Genomic DNA, 13,452 nt, shown 5'->3' with positions numbered 1-13,452 from the left:
TGAATAGAGTGATATCGTGCATGAAAATAAAAGCAATGTGGGTAAATGTAATCCATGACTGGAGATTCTAGTTCTAGGAGCAAGAGGCATTCTTATGCAATTTTTGATTGACCTCTCTTAGTTGAACATACAATTGATTTATGGTTGCACCACGATCTACTTGACTTGACCAACTTATCAATGCTACAAGCAGCCATTTTGTTGGTTTTAACCAAGCAAATGCCCTAGTTATTAATTAAAGCTAAGCCCTAATCAAACTAAATGATTTGGTCCTATTGGGTTCGATAGCGTCCATATAGAATTAAAACCATTTGCATTAAGTTCTAGGGTTCTATTTGTGATTAAGTCAATTGGATTGCCTAATTGATTAATCAAGTTATCTTTGAATCTAGGTTAAGCATACAACTAAAGGTCTATGGATAGCCTACATTCCTTATCATTCACACAATTAACCCTTGCTACTTACGAGATTTTAGCTAGATGAACAAGAAAGGACACACAAGCTAAAAATCTTTAGCTAAGACATACATTCAAGGGGAGGAGTGTCAATCCATTCAAGAACATACATCTAGATTATTCGAGATTCAAAGAGCCATAAATCTAAATGCATAACCATTTAAAAGAAGTCTCACAAAAGTTACATAAGTTCTTGCTCCCAAAAACTAGAAAAACTTGCCTCTTCGGTCCATAGACAAGATTGAGATGACAGGGACCATCCAATCCATAAACTACAACCCAAAATAATGAAATCCTAAGCTATAAGATGAAAAAGAAAGAAGAAAAACAAGCTGGTGGCTACCTCCTCTGATTTTCCAGTCTCTCAACCCTAAAATCGAGGCTGATATTTATAAAAAAGACGTGCTGGCGCCGCGATGCTATGTCCCCTTGCCGGAGTGCAGTGCTGCAACGCCTAGTGAGTGTTGCGGCACTCCATGATCCTTTGCCCATGAATCGGCCTTGCCGCAGCCATAGGAGAGTGCCGCGGCGCTGCACCATTTGGGTGCCTACTGGAAATGTGCCGTGCCTGGTGCCAGGCTGCCTTGAGCTCAGTCTTTTCTTTTCGCCTCTCGGTTGCTGCTAAATGCTCTGTTTTGACCCAAATAACATCCGGAACGTCCCGATGGTCTCCTTTGCTCGATTTCCTGTTTAATCATTCTTTTTGATGAACTTGGATGAAGTAATACATACCTTCTCCCAGTGAGTGAGAATTTTCTACAGACCATTATGTTTTTGACAACTAGGTGAGAAGATTACAAAAAGGAGAGTGAAGAAAGTTTTTTCCTTTTCCTTTCTTTACTTTGAAAAGAATAAATAACTGTCAATTCTTTATTCTTTAATGGTGGTCAGTAGGAAAATTTCTTCCGAACTTGTCGTTAGGCAAGTAGTATACAGTTGGATGGCTTCCCACTGCCTTTGCCCCTTTTCCGTAGCCTTGAGTTTCAATATGGTCTCGTTTTTTTCTTCAATATAATTGCTACGAACTCATTCATGATCTTCTGCAGAATATTTCTCATTTCTTAAAATATTCTTCCAAACGTAGAATCAGTTCTCAAGAAATAATTATTCTGGTACCAATTTTTAGGAACCCAAACTTAAAAGAAAATCATCAATGAATTATATAGGGGTTCAGATGTATTGTACTGTCAAAAGAGAATAAAAATGCTTACTAGACACTAGAGCCTTAGTTCTCTCCAAAAGAGACTATTCCAAAATATGCCTCCCCCACTTTTTATAACTCAAATTATTTATTACCATCAATCACCAACAGACATACCGTTTAATCACTAATATACCCCCAGCTGGCATTAATCCCAGCAGTTTCTTGGGAATGCTAAATTTGAGTTGATTATTTTGAAATGTTTCTTTTTATTTGCATGTGCACCCAGATATTTTCCTCGCTTGAAGCTGGGTCAGATTCTTGCATCTGTAGAAGTTAAGGTGGGTACTTGTCTCTCTGCTGAACTCTTTCCTTTAAAAGAGTTCTTTTTGACTATTAAATTTATTTCTTGGATACCCAATGACATTACGTTTTCCCTGTGCTAGCCTGGATATGGAGTATTTGCTATTGATTTCAATATTGTAAAGACAATCCAATATGAACCGCAGGAGAAAATAGTAAGTTCCTATGTATTTCAGAGACTAGTGGAACTGGGAAATTTTTGTAACAAGTTTTTTTAAACTACGTATTTAGTAGCTTGTGTTCTTTCATTTGACTGTTGGTCTACATGAAGAGGCACCTTATTTGTGTGAATTGTGGAATGGGATATACCTTTGAGCCGAATAACATATACTGGAGTTTTTGGGATTCAAATGGATGTAACCAATGTATTACCCTTTAGTAGAATGAGAATAGAGAAGCTTATTGGCCAATATTGCTTGTTTATAGTACGTCAGTGATAACTCCATCAAACTTCAAATATTTCTTATTCTTATTGATAAATGTAGTTAAACCGGTATTCTTTATCTCAAATTCTGTGTTTGCTAATTGATCTCCCATTGCAGCGACTGTTTGTTGCTCAAAAAGATAATACTGAGACGTCTGCATGCATAATCAGTCCTCCACAAGTTAAGTATGTCTAATACGTAAATCCCTCCCTTTAAGATGGAATTAACTTCAATTATCTCTATGCTAAATTAATTCCTTTTTTTTAATTATCATTTGTTTTATGTATAGCTTCCTTGTCAATGGGAAGGGAGTCAACGGAAGGACAAATGTCTACATGGTTAGTTTAGATGCACTCAAAAAACGATTTGTACAAGACTTCTATTAATTGTATCTTCTTACCAGCATCCTTTCTTTTTTTAATAAAGGATACTGGACCACAACTTCCAACAAATATAACTCATATGCTTAAATTAGGATCAAATCTTCTCCAAGCAATTGGTAGCTTCAATGGTAAGTTGAGGTCTAATCCCAAAGTTAAGCATCTTGTATTTATTATTTTAGTCTTTAGAATATACCCCTAAAAGGGCCTTTAATCTTTGTTTAGGTCATTATGTTATAGCAGTTGCCACCATGGGTACCGCACCATCACCTGAGTCCTCTGTTCTGCAAGATTATATACAGCCAGTTGTTTCTACTGTGGATTCAGGTACAGCTACAATCATGAAGGGCAGGTGGAAACTTCTTTTGTTCTTTGTTGTGTATTCTATTTATTTATCATTATAATTCGTTATTCAGTTAGGATGGTCTGGCCTAAATATATTCACATTTCTTTATGCTATAGTTCTGAATGTTAGTAACCTAGTGCTTTGTATAATATAATTCTATTTTTGTTTACAGATTCTGACATAATCGAGGGTCCATCACGAATATCCCTTAATTGCCCCATAAGGTTCTATAGACAGTTTCTGCATACAATTCTGATACTTCCAGCAACTGCAGTGCTTTAATTTATTAGTATGCTATTTTCATAATTTATTAGTATGCTATTTTTATAATTCTGCTAATTATATAATTTATTAGTGCATTAATTTATATATTCCTTCTGATATGATGTGTGAGATAATTAGTACAGGCTTTAACTGTTCCGTCACTGATCTGTTACATATAAAATTTATTGATTTTCATCGTTGTGGAAGCATCGATTTAAATGTTCATGGATATGCTATATCGTATAAAGAGTGTGGAGTGATGGAGTGATTAGTTGGATAAGGGTAAATTAGGGCATCTTGGTCAAATTTTAAAATTAGGCTTAGTTTCCTTGATTGATTAAGATCAGGAATGGATTAGTTTCTTTGATTAATTAGGATTAGGATTAGTTTCCGTCTTAATTCTTTATAAATAGAGGAATTGTCTTCTTAGATTAATACTTTGATTTTTCTTCTTTATCCTTTAGGCTACATGAATTTGGTATTAGAGAGAATGCTTGGGCCAACCTTGGCTGCCATTGGTGGAAGATCGAGAAACTCTTGGCAGTGCAAATCATAAGAGGGAGCTTTGTGGGCTGTGTTCGTTGCTGAACGATACACACCTAATTAAGAGGAACCCTATAAATTCAAGAACAAAAAGAAATTTGAAGAATGGTCCAAGAATGACGTTCTACGATGCTAGAAGAATGTCCAAATCTAGAAAGTACTTTCACAGTTATGAAAAATGACCAAGAAAGGTGGAAGCCTATTCAAGAACACCTGACACTTCCTACTACAATTATCTTGAACCTAACAAAGTAGTTGCGTGTATCCTACGTCAATCTTGGAGCACTTGAAGAAATTAGAAAAAGAGTGAATGACCAATGTTCGTGGTATCTTGAAAACAATGATCGCAAAATTTGGAACAATCTTCAAGAAGACGACAAGGAATTCGAAAAGGCTAGAATTGCAAATATTGAGAGTAACATGAAATTCAAGAGCCTAGCCGAAGCTATGAAACCAAGCAAGAAACAAATGAAACAGAAAATCTAGAAGATTTGAGACTTGAGTGTGAGAGTGGTAAGAAAATATGTTGAGATCTAGGACTCGAGTGTGAAGGACGCCGTGGGCGACGAAGAAGAAAAGTCAATTGAAAAAGAAAATCCTAACTCAAGGTTGCACAACCTATGTATTGACGAAATCACGAGCAAGAAACAAGAAGATGGGATGATGACACCTAAAACCCTATTTGTAGTCCTCGACAAGGCAAAAGAAAAAGTTGCGATCCAAGGTAGTGTTGTTGCTTGCGAAGAAGAAGAAGACGAGAAGGAAAAATATGCGCCTTTTTCGACACAATACCCATCCAACCTGAATCGTTTTATTTTGGTATTTTTTTTTACTCGTAATCTACACATTCCAACCCAACTCCCTTCATTTTGACCTCATGACCCATGCAATCGGACCCAACTTTGGGTCTTATCACTTTTTTCCTTAATTCAACTAAGCCCGACTACAAATCAACAAAGGCCATTTAAACAATAAACTCAATCCATTTTCAATTTTGGACGTCTGGGAGCTTCTTTTATTCAAGTTAGCAATTTTCTCCTCAAGGCACACTATTATTTGGACTCAATTGGCTTGGAAGATGATTACTTTTTTTATTTATTTTATGTTTTTAGTATATTTTAATGTTGAGGGTCTTTATTTATTATTATTATTTTTTTAATAATATGCATTTCTTTTTAAAACTCGATGACAAGTTTTTTTGGAAGGGATAGAATGATGTAGTAGATTAAGGGTAAATCAAGGTATCTTGGTCAAATCAATGATGAGGATTATGATTAGTTTCCTTGATTGATTAGGATTTGGATTAGTTTCTTTAATTAATTAAGATTAGGATCAATTTGTTTTCCAATTCTCTATAAATAGAGGGATTGTCTTCTTGTATTGATAACTTTTGATTGATAATATGGAACAAGAGCAAGCTTATGGTCACTGAAACCCTTAAAGGAAGGAGAGAAAATATGTATGGCCTGAGCTAGTATCCCTTTATAGTATTGTTTAGAAGCACGATGCATTGGAGGAGATTTCAACATCACTAGATGGGCTCATGAACGTTTTCCTATTGGAAGAATCACCAAAGATATGTGAAAGTTTAACAATTTTATTGATCAAGCTAAACTATTGAAAATTCCTCTTTCCAATGGCAGGTTTACTTGGTCCTGAGAAGGCAGCTCTATTGCAAGGTCACTAATTGATCGGTTTTTCTTTACTGAAGGTTGGGATGAAGAGTTTGAAACACTAGAGACAACCGGCAAGCTCGCTTATTTTCAGATCATTTCCCTCTTGTACTCGAAGCTGGTTCTTTTCGTTGGGGTCCCTCCCCTATTTGATTTGCAATAGCTGGTTGCTAAATAAGGAATGCTCCAAGCCATTGAAAGAGCTTGGAGAAGTTGTCATTCTATTGAGTGGGCTGGTTTTGTTCTTAGTGCTAAAATGAGAAAGGTGAAAATTGCAAATAAAGCTTGGTTTGCTGATTTCCGGGAGTTGCAAAAAGGAAAGGAAGAGGAGTTGAAAGAAATTGAAAAATGGGATGCCTTGGCTGAATCAGTCCACTTTTCTGACCTTGAAAATGATTTTAGAACATCTTTGAAGGCTGAATTGATGTCTTTATACAGACGGGAGGAATTAAGTTTAATGCAAAAAAAGCAAGCTAAATTGGATAAGGTTGGGAGACAAAAATACCAGCTTTTTTCATTGGTTTCTTGCAGCTAAAAAGAGAAGAAATTTAATTACTGAATTGGTGAATGACCAAGGAGTGCCAACCAAATCATTTGGAGAGACCGAAAGTTTAATTTTGGGATTCTATGAGCACTTATACGCTCGAATGCCCGGATCTCGTCACATCCCATTGAACTTTGAGTGGCCATGTATTACCTCAAACCAGAATGCTATTCTTACAGCTAGATTTTCAGAGGTAGAAACTAAGTCGGCTTTGAAGGCACTTGGTAAGAGTAAAGCTCCAGTTTCAGATGGTTGCACAGTAGAATTTCTCCTAAAGTTTTGGGATTTAGTGAAGCAGAATTTCCAATCTTTATTTGAAGGTTTCTACAAGAATGGAAGACTAAATGCATGTATCTAGGAAAACTTCATTTGTTTAGCTCAAAAGAAGGAGAATGCCATTGCTGTTAAGGATTTCCGGCCAATCGGCCTCACTAACTTAACTTGCAAGGTTCTTGCTGAAAGATTAAAAAAAGTCATGCCTTCTATTATTGCTCCAACCTAAAATGTCTTTATAGAGGGGAGACAAATCTTGGATCCAATTTTAATAGCTAATGAAGTAATGGAGTATTGAGTTAAAAAGAAGAAAGGATTATTCTCAAACTAGATCTTGACAAAGCTTTTGACCACGTAGATTGAGACTTTTTAGAGAAGATTTTGTTGAATAAAAAGTTTGATCAGAAATGGATCAAGTGGATAATGGGTTGTGTCAAGAACCCTAGATATTCAATTTTCATTAACGGTAGACTGAGAGGAAGAATTTTTGCATCAAGGGGAATTAGGCAAGGTGATCCCCTCTCGCCTTTCCTATTTCTTCTAGTTAGCGAAGTCTTGGGGGCTCTTTGTGGATAAACTTCATCAAAATGGACTATTCGAAGGGTTTGTGGTGGGAAAAGAGAAGACGCATGTTTTTGTCCTTCAATTCGCATACGACACATCGATATTTTGCAAATTTACTGTAATATGCTTGCAAAACTAAAGTAAACTGAATTTGTTTGAATGGTGTTCAAGTCAGAAAGTGAACCGGAAAAAATCAGCCTTGTGTGTTGTGAATGTGGATGAGAATGAGTTACTGCCCAATGCTGCAAGTTTCAATTGCAAAGCTGATCATCTACCTCTCCTTTACCTTGGTTTACCATTGGGGGATGCCCTAAACAGGTTTCTTTTTGGCAACCTGTACGCTAAACTAGACAAATGGAGGAGATTCAACTTTTAGTAGATAGAATTCATGCTAAACTAGACAAATGGAGGAGATTCAATCTATCTAGAGGAGGGAGAGCTACCTTGTGTAAATCAGTGTTATCCAACCTTCCCACTTATTACATGTCAACTTTCTTAATGCCAGAAACTGTCATATCGACCTTGGAAAGAATATTACGTAATTTCTTTTGGGAAGGCCATAATGGTAGCTAGATTAACCATTTGGTGAAGTGGGATCTTGTCACAAGGTCTCAAGCTGATGGAGGCCTCGGTTTGGGGGGGCTTTAAGGCAAAGAACTTGGCTCTCTTAGCCAAGTGGGGTTGGAGATAAATTGAAGAAGAAAATTCACTAGGGTGTCAGGTAGTTAGAAGCATCCATGGTAAAGACTCCTTCAATTGGCATGCGGGTAAAGTTGGAAGAAGCTTGAGAAGTCCTTGGATAAGTATCTCTAGAACTTGGCAGAAGATGGATGTTTTGGCTACATTTAAACTTGGAAATGGCAATCCGATTGCTTTTTGGTTAGATACATGGGAAGGTGTGGTCCCTTTTAATATTTGGTACCCAAGACTCTATAAAGTAGCTTGACTTCTAAAAGGATCGGTAGCTGATTATTGGGAAGTTCTTTGGCTTCTTGGTCAATCACCTGCTTAAGGAGGAGGAAATTTTTGAGTATCAGGGATTGCTTGCAAAATTTCAGCTAGGAAAGTGATAGAAGCCTTTGATAGAAGATCGTGGTCATTAGAAGGAAGTGGAATTTTTTCAGTAAAATCTCTCTTGGCACATTTATCTCCCTCTTCCCCTTTGGACAAGTTGTCTTATTAAGCGTTATGGAAGTCCAATTGCCCAATGTGTATCAACATTCGCATGTGGATAATGGTTTTTGGTCACCTAAATGTTTCCTAAATAATGCAACATAAGTTGCCTTCTAGTTGTTTATCCCCCTCCATTTGCCCTTTGTGTAAACAGCACAGAGAAGATCTACAATATCTCTTCTCCACTTGCCCATATTCCGTAAACTGCTGGTGGAAATTATTCACTATCTTCAACATTTCAGGGGTGATTAGTAATTATTTTAGAGGAAATGTGCAACAGCTCTTTATAAGACCACATTTCAATAGAAATTTGATTGATCTGGATCAACGCAGTCAAGGCATTGCTGTTTGAGTTGTGTTTTGAAAGAAATCAAAGGGTGTTTCATGATCAACCCTTTGGCTGGATGGATCAGTTTGAATTTGCTCGTAGGAATGCCTCTTCGTGATGCTCCATGTCCAAGCAATTTGAAGGCTACATGTAAGGCCTCTAGTTAGGAATATATTGGGATAATTAGTGGAATATTAGTAGGGCGATTAAAAGGGACATATGAGTAATTAGATATGACATTTGTTAGGAATTTTAAATAGAAGGAAAGGGTTTGAAAGGAATCAAAGAGTGTTTCATGATAAAGTATCTCTTAGCCCCCTCAAATTTGATATCGCTCATCTCAACACCTCTTCTTGGTGCTCCCTTGCAAAAGAATTTAAAGATTTCTCCATTCAAGACATCAATCTCAATTGGAATGCCTTCATTATCCCGCTTTCATGATTTTGTAATAGCTTAGTTTTTGGCTTTAAGTTTATCTTTCAGTTCCGCATCTGATGTAAGCCTATGTATCAGGCATGATTTCTTTCAGCTTAGTTCTAAGTTTAAGCCTCGTTGCTTTAAGAGTTAGGAGATGATGAGAGTGCTATGGAGGTGTCAACCTAGTTGATGAGATGTCTTGGTGCACTTGCTGATCCTTGTTATGTTATGTTTTAGAGTTTTGCTTTAACATTTGTTTCCTTTCTTTCACTTGTATCAGCTTTCATTATCTTAATGAAGTGGCTTGTTTTTGTTCAAAAAAAAAAAAATAAAAATAGAAGGAAAGAGGTTGGAGGGAAGTGTGAAGAATTTAGTAGGATTTCCTAATTAGTGATTTTAGGAGAGTCTAGCCCTCTCGAAAGGCTAGGAGTTATCTGGTTCATTTTCCAATATATTTCTATATTGAATTGTTCTTGAGTTTATTCTTGTTAGGAGGGATCCTAACACTATACCATTCAAGAATTTTGCTTAAATTGGCGAGCGTAACTTTGCCAGCATAATATTTGCTTCTTGTATCGGTTTAAGTCGCACTTTCGTTGCTCTGTTTATGGTATTTTGTGGTATTTTATATTGTTTTCGCCTTAATGCTGTCATCCTTGTTTCTTTGTTCCTTCTTTGTAAGGGTTGTGTTTTAACCTCGGACCATTTCATATTGAGATTAGTTTGTAGGAAATGATGAGGGCGCTAAGGGATTGTCAACCTAGTTGAGATGCCTGAGTGGGCCTCCTGATCCATAGGCCTTATGCTTTGTGCTCTTTGTATAACTCTCTTGTATTTTGAGCATTAGTCTCATTCAATCTTATTTAATCTTATTAATGAAGAGACTTGTTTCCTTTTGAAAAAAAAAAAACTTTTGATTGATAATAAAGCCTTTGATAAGACTTAAGTTGCTCTTGTACCACTTGATAAGAACATCAAAACTTCCACCTATCTCCACAATGATATGATATTGTCCACTTTGGACATAATCTTCATAGCATTGCTTTTTGGTACCACACCATAAGGCCTTGTACCAATGTAGATAGTCGTTCTCACTTATATATCCATGACCATTCCATTATTTAGTCAATGAGTCGCATTCTTGACAATCCTCCCCTCGGTCTACCTCCTCTTAAATAGTCAACCATCGAGCCTCCTCTTAAATAGTCATCTATCTGTCTTAACTCTTCTCTAGGCTAACTCCTTTTTACTCGAGCACACTGCCTATCCGATAGAGTTCAACCACAGATCACACCATGACTACTTCTGAGGCTCCACTACATCTTTATTCGACATCTGAGGATTCTATCAACATGACTAAGTTTGGAGCATGGCTCTGATATCAAATTGATATAGCCTAAAGGACGAAAAGAGGAAATTTTCCAATAATAAAATTAGCCTTTATTATCAATCAAAAGTTATCAATACAAGAAGACAGTCCCTCTATTTACAGTGAATTGGAAAGCAAACTAATCATAATCCTAATTAATAAAAGAAACTAATACTAATCCTAATCAATCATGGAAATTAATCCTAATCCTAATCTATTAAGAATTTGACTAAGATATTCTAATTTACCCTAATCCTACTACATCATGGGATAAGGTACTGCGTACCGGTAGGATAAATGGAAAGGGGTAGTTGAAATAGTCATGTAAGGTTGTGAGGCCTCCAATTGTGGATACATACTATAGGAGGGGTTCAAAGGGAAATTGCCACTACCGTTAGTTAGTGGAAGGTGACATGCAGATGGAGCGTGGGAGTGAGTACTAAGCTTAAAGGGAATTCTCTACTATGTGAGATAGAGCTTTTCATTTTGTAATTGAATAGTGTTTTTTTTTTTGCCCTCCAACATAGCCTGAGCTGAACATCTCCATGACACCTTTGCTTTACCACTGAGATTCCACCCGTTTAAAGCTTTCAGTAAGCCACTCCAATAAAAATTTGGATAAACATATAGCTAAACCAACGGCTTTGAGCAAAAGGTTCCACTCCCTCAAGGAGAAAGGACACCGAAGAAACAAATGATCTACATTTCCATCGTCCCTAACACATAAGCTGCGAGAGAGTACCAGCCCTGGGAGTGTGTTCCGTGTTCTTTTGTTTTCTCCATTTCTGTTTATTGAAAGTGAAAGGGAAAAGAAGTAACACAAGGTTTACGTGGAAAACCCTAATTCAGGGAGAAAAAACCACGATAGAGAAGTTTTTATTATTTTAATGTCATACATACAAGAGACCCCAAACTCAGATTAAATAGAATGAGGGAAACCTTAATTTTAGTAGGCATAAAGGAAAAGAAAAATATGCCCCTAGGGCTAATGCACCATATTTCAACACTCCCCCTCAAGTTGTGGTGTAGATATTAGCAAGACCCAACTTGCTAACACAAGCTTCAAACGTTTGTCTCGGTAATCCTTTGGTAAGAACATTTGCAACCTGTTGGACTGAAGGAACATAGGGAATATAGATAACCCCGTGGTCTAACTTCTCTTTAATAAAGTGTCTGTCAATTTCAACATGCTTGGTTGTATCATGTTGTATTGGATTGTTGGCAATACTGATGACAACCTTATTATCACAATACAGCTTCATGGGACCCAGATTGTCTTGGTGAAGATCAGCCAAAACTTTATGTAACCATATTTCTTCACACACTCCCTGGCTCATAGCTCTATACTCTGCCTCAACACTGCTTCTGGCAACTACACCTTGTTTTTTACTCCGCCAGGTCACTAAATTTTCCCATACAAAAGTACAATATCCCGAGGTTGACTTTCTATCTATCATTGAACCTGCCCAATCTGAGTCAGTATATGCTTCGATGCTCCGTATGTCATATTTTCTAAAAACCAAGCTCTTCCCTGGAGTAGGCTTCAGATATCTCAAAATTCAAGTCACTACTTCCATGTGTTCCTCATACGGATTCTGCATGAACTGGCTTACCACACTTACAGCATAGGAGATGTTGGGCCTACTATGAGACAGATAAATCAGTTTTCCTACAAGGTGTTGATACCTCTCCTTATTTATAGGCACTCTTTCCGTAATGTTTTTCAGTTTGCCATTAACCTCAATAGGAGTGTCAATGGGTTTGCATCTAGTCATTCCTGTTTCCTTTAACAGGTCCAGAGTGTACTTCCGTTTAGACACTGATATTCTTGCTTTCGATCTTGCCATTTCCATCCCGAGAAAATACCTCAAACTACCAAGATCTTTGATCTTAAATTCGCCTGCTATCCTCTATTTTAGTTTAACAATTTCTATCGTATCATCCCCTGATAAAATGTTATCATCGACATACACTACCAAAACAGCAATCTTCCCTGAAAGTGATCTTTTGGTGAACAATGTATGATCAGAATGCCCATGAACAAACCTTTGGAATTTAACAAACACTGTGAACCTATCAAACCACGCTCTCGGAGACTGTTTCAACCCATATAAGGACTTTCTGAGTCTGCAGACATGGTTTCCAAATTTAGCTTCGAAACCTGGAGGGGGACTCATGTAAACCTCTTCTTCTAACTCACCATTAAGGAAGACATTTTTATCATCCAGTTGATGTAGAGGTCAATCCTTATTCACTGTAACAGACAGAAGAACTCGGATCGTGTTGAGCTTAGCCACTGGAGAAAAAGTTACTGAATAATCAATCCCATACGTTTGAGTAAACCCTTTAGCAACTAACTAGGCCTTATATCTTTTGAGCGTTCCGTTAGACTTATACTTCACCATGAACACCTATTTGCAGCCAACTGTCTTGTGACCTCTAGGGAAAGTCACTAAATCCCAAGTTTGGTTCGCCTTGAGAGCTCTCATTGCTTCCATTAGTGTTGCTCTCCACTCGGGAGCCTCCATGGCTGCATGCACATTGGTAGGTATTGCTAGGGCATCCAGTTGAGTAGTGAAAGCCTTAAAAACAGGAGACAAGTTATTGTAGGTCAGAAAACTGTGCATAGGGTACTTTGTACATGACCTGGTTCCTTTAGAGCGATTGGCATATCAAGAGTGGTATCATAATTGCCAGTCTTTGTCGGCCTCTCTCCACAAACTTTTGAGGCAATTTTTTACCTTCCTGAGAGTCTTCCAGCACTTCATTACCTCCTGTAATTTCAGCCTTCTCTGAGTCTGTCTCACCACCTTCTATGCACCCAGGTTTCTCTTCAAGAATCTTCTTTAAAATAGCAGGATCTTGAACCTGAGCTGGTTCCGATGCTTGGACACTTTCCGATGGAACAACAAGAATTTCCTGGGTTTCCTTTCTGAGATTCTTCCTATAGTATGTTATCCAGGGCATTTGTCTAGTGGGGAGGATAGACACTGGAATATCAGTGACAGGTTCGGGACTAGGTAGGCTGGATTCAGGAATGGGTTCAGGAATAGTAGAACTAGTCTCAAGATTGAAGCTAATAGGTACGGAGTATGTGGAACTGTTAGTCTCTTCACTCGTGGTCTCCCTCTGAAGACGACTAACGGGAAAGAATGGTTCATCTTCAAGGAATGTGACATCCATAGTGACAAAG

The 13,452-nt window shown here is 37.5% G+C and overlaps 1 long non-coding RNA gene across 1 annotated transcript; it reads left to right on the top strand.

Annotated features, from left to right (window-relative positions):
* The first annotated feature begins 1,801 nt into the window (after positions 1-1,801).
* LOC120069093 lies at positions 1,802-13,444 on the top strand. The gene is made up of 7 exons (XR_005479439.1): positions 1,802-1,938; positions 2,044-2,115; positions 2,503-2,570; positions 2,675-2,723; positions 2,812-2,896; positions 2,991-3,092; positions 3,284-13,444. It is a non-coding gene; the product is annotated as an uncharacterized LOC120069093 (long non-coding RNA).
* Positions 13,445-13,452: the final 8 nt, after the last annotated feature.

This window comes from Benincasa hispida, unplaced genomic scaffold (genome assembly GCF_009727055.1).
Source record: "Benincasa hispida cultivar B227 unplaced genomic scaffold, ASM972705v1 Contig2140, whole genome shotgun sequence".
NCBI lineage: Eukaryota > Viridiplantae > Streptophyta > Magnoliopsida > Cucurbitales > Cucurbitaceae > Benincasa > Benincasa hispida.
The sequence above is the reverse complement of the archived record's forward strand: the minus strand, read 5'-3'. Positions and strand labels throughout refer to the sequence as shown.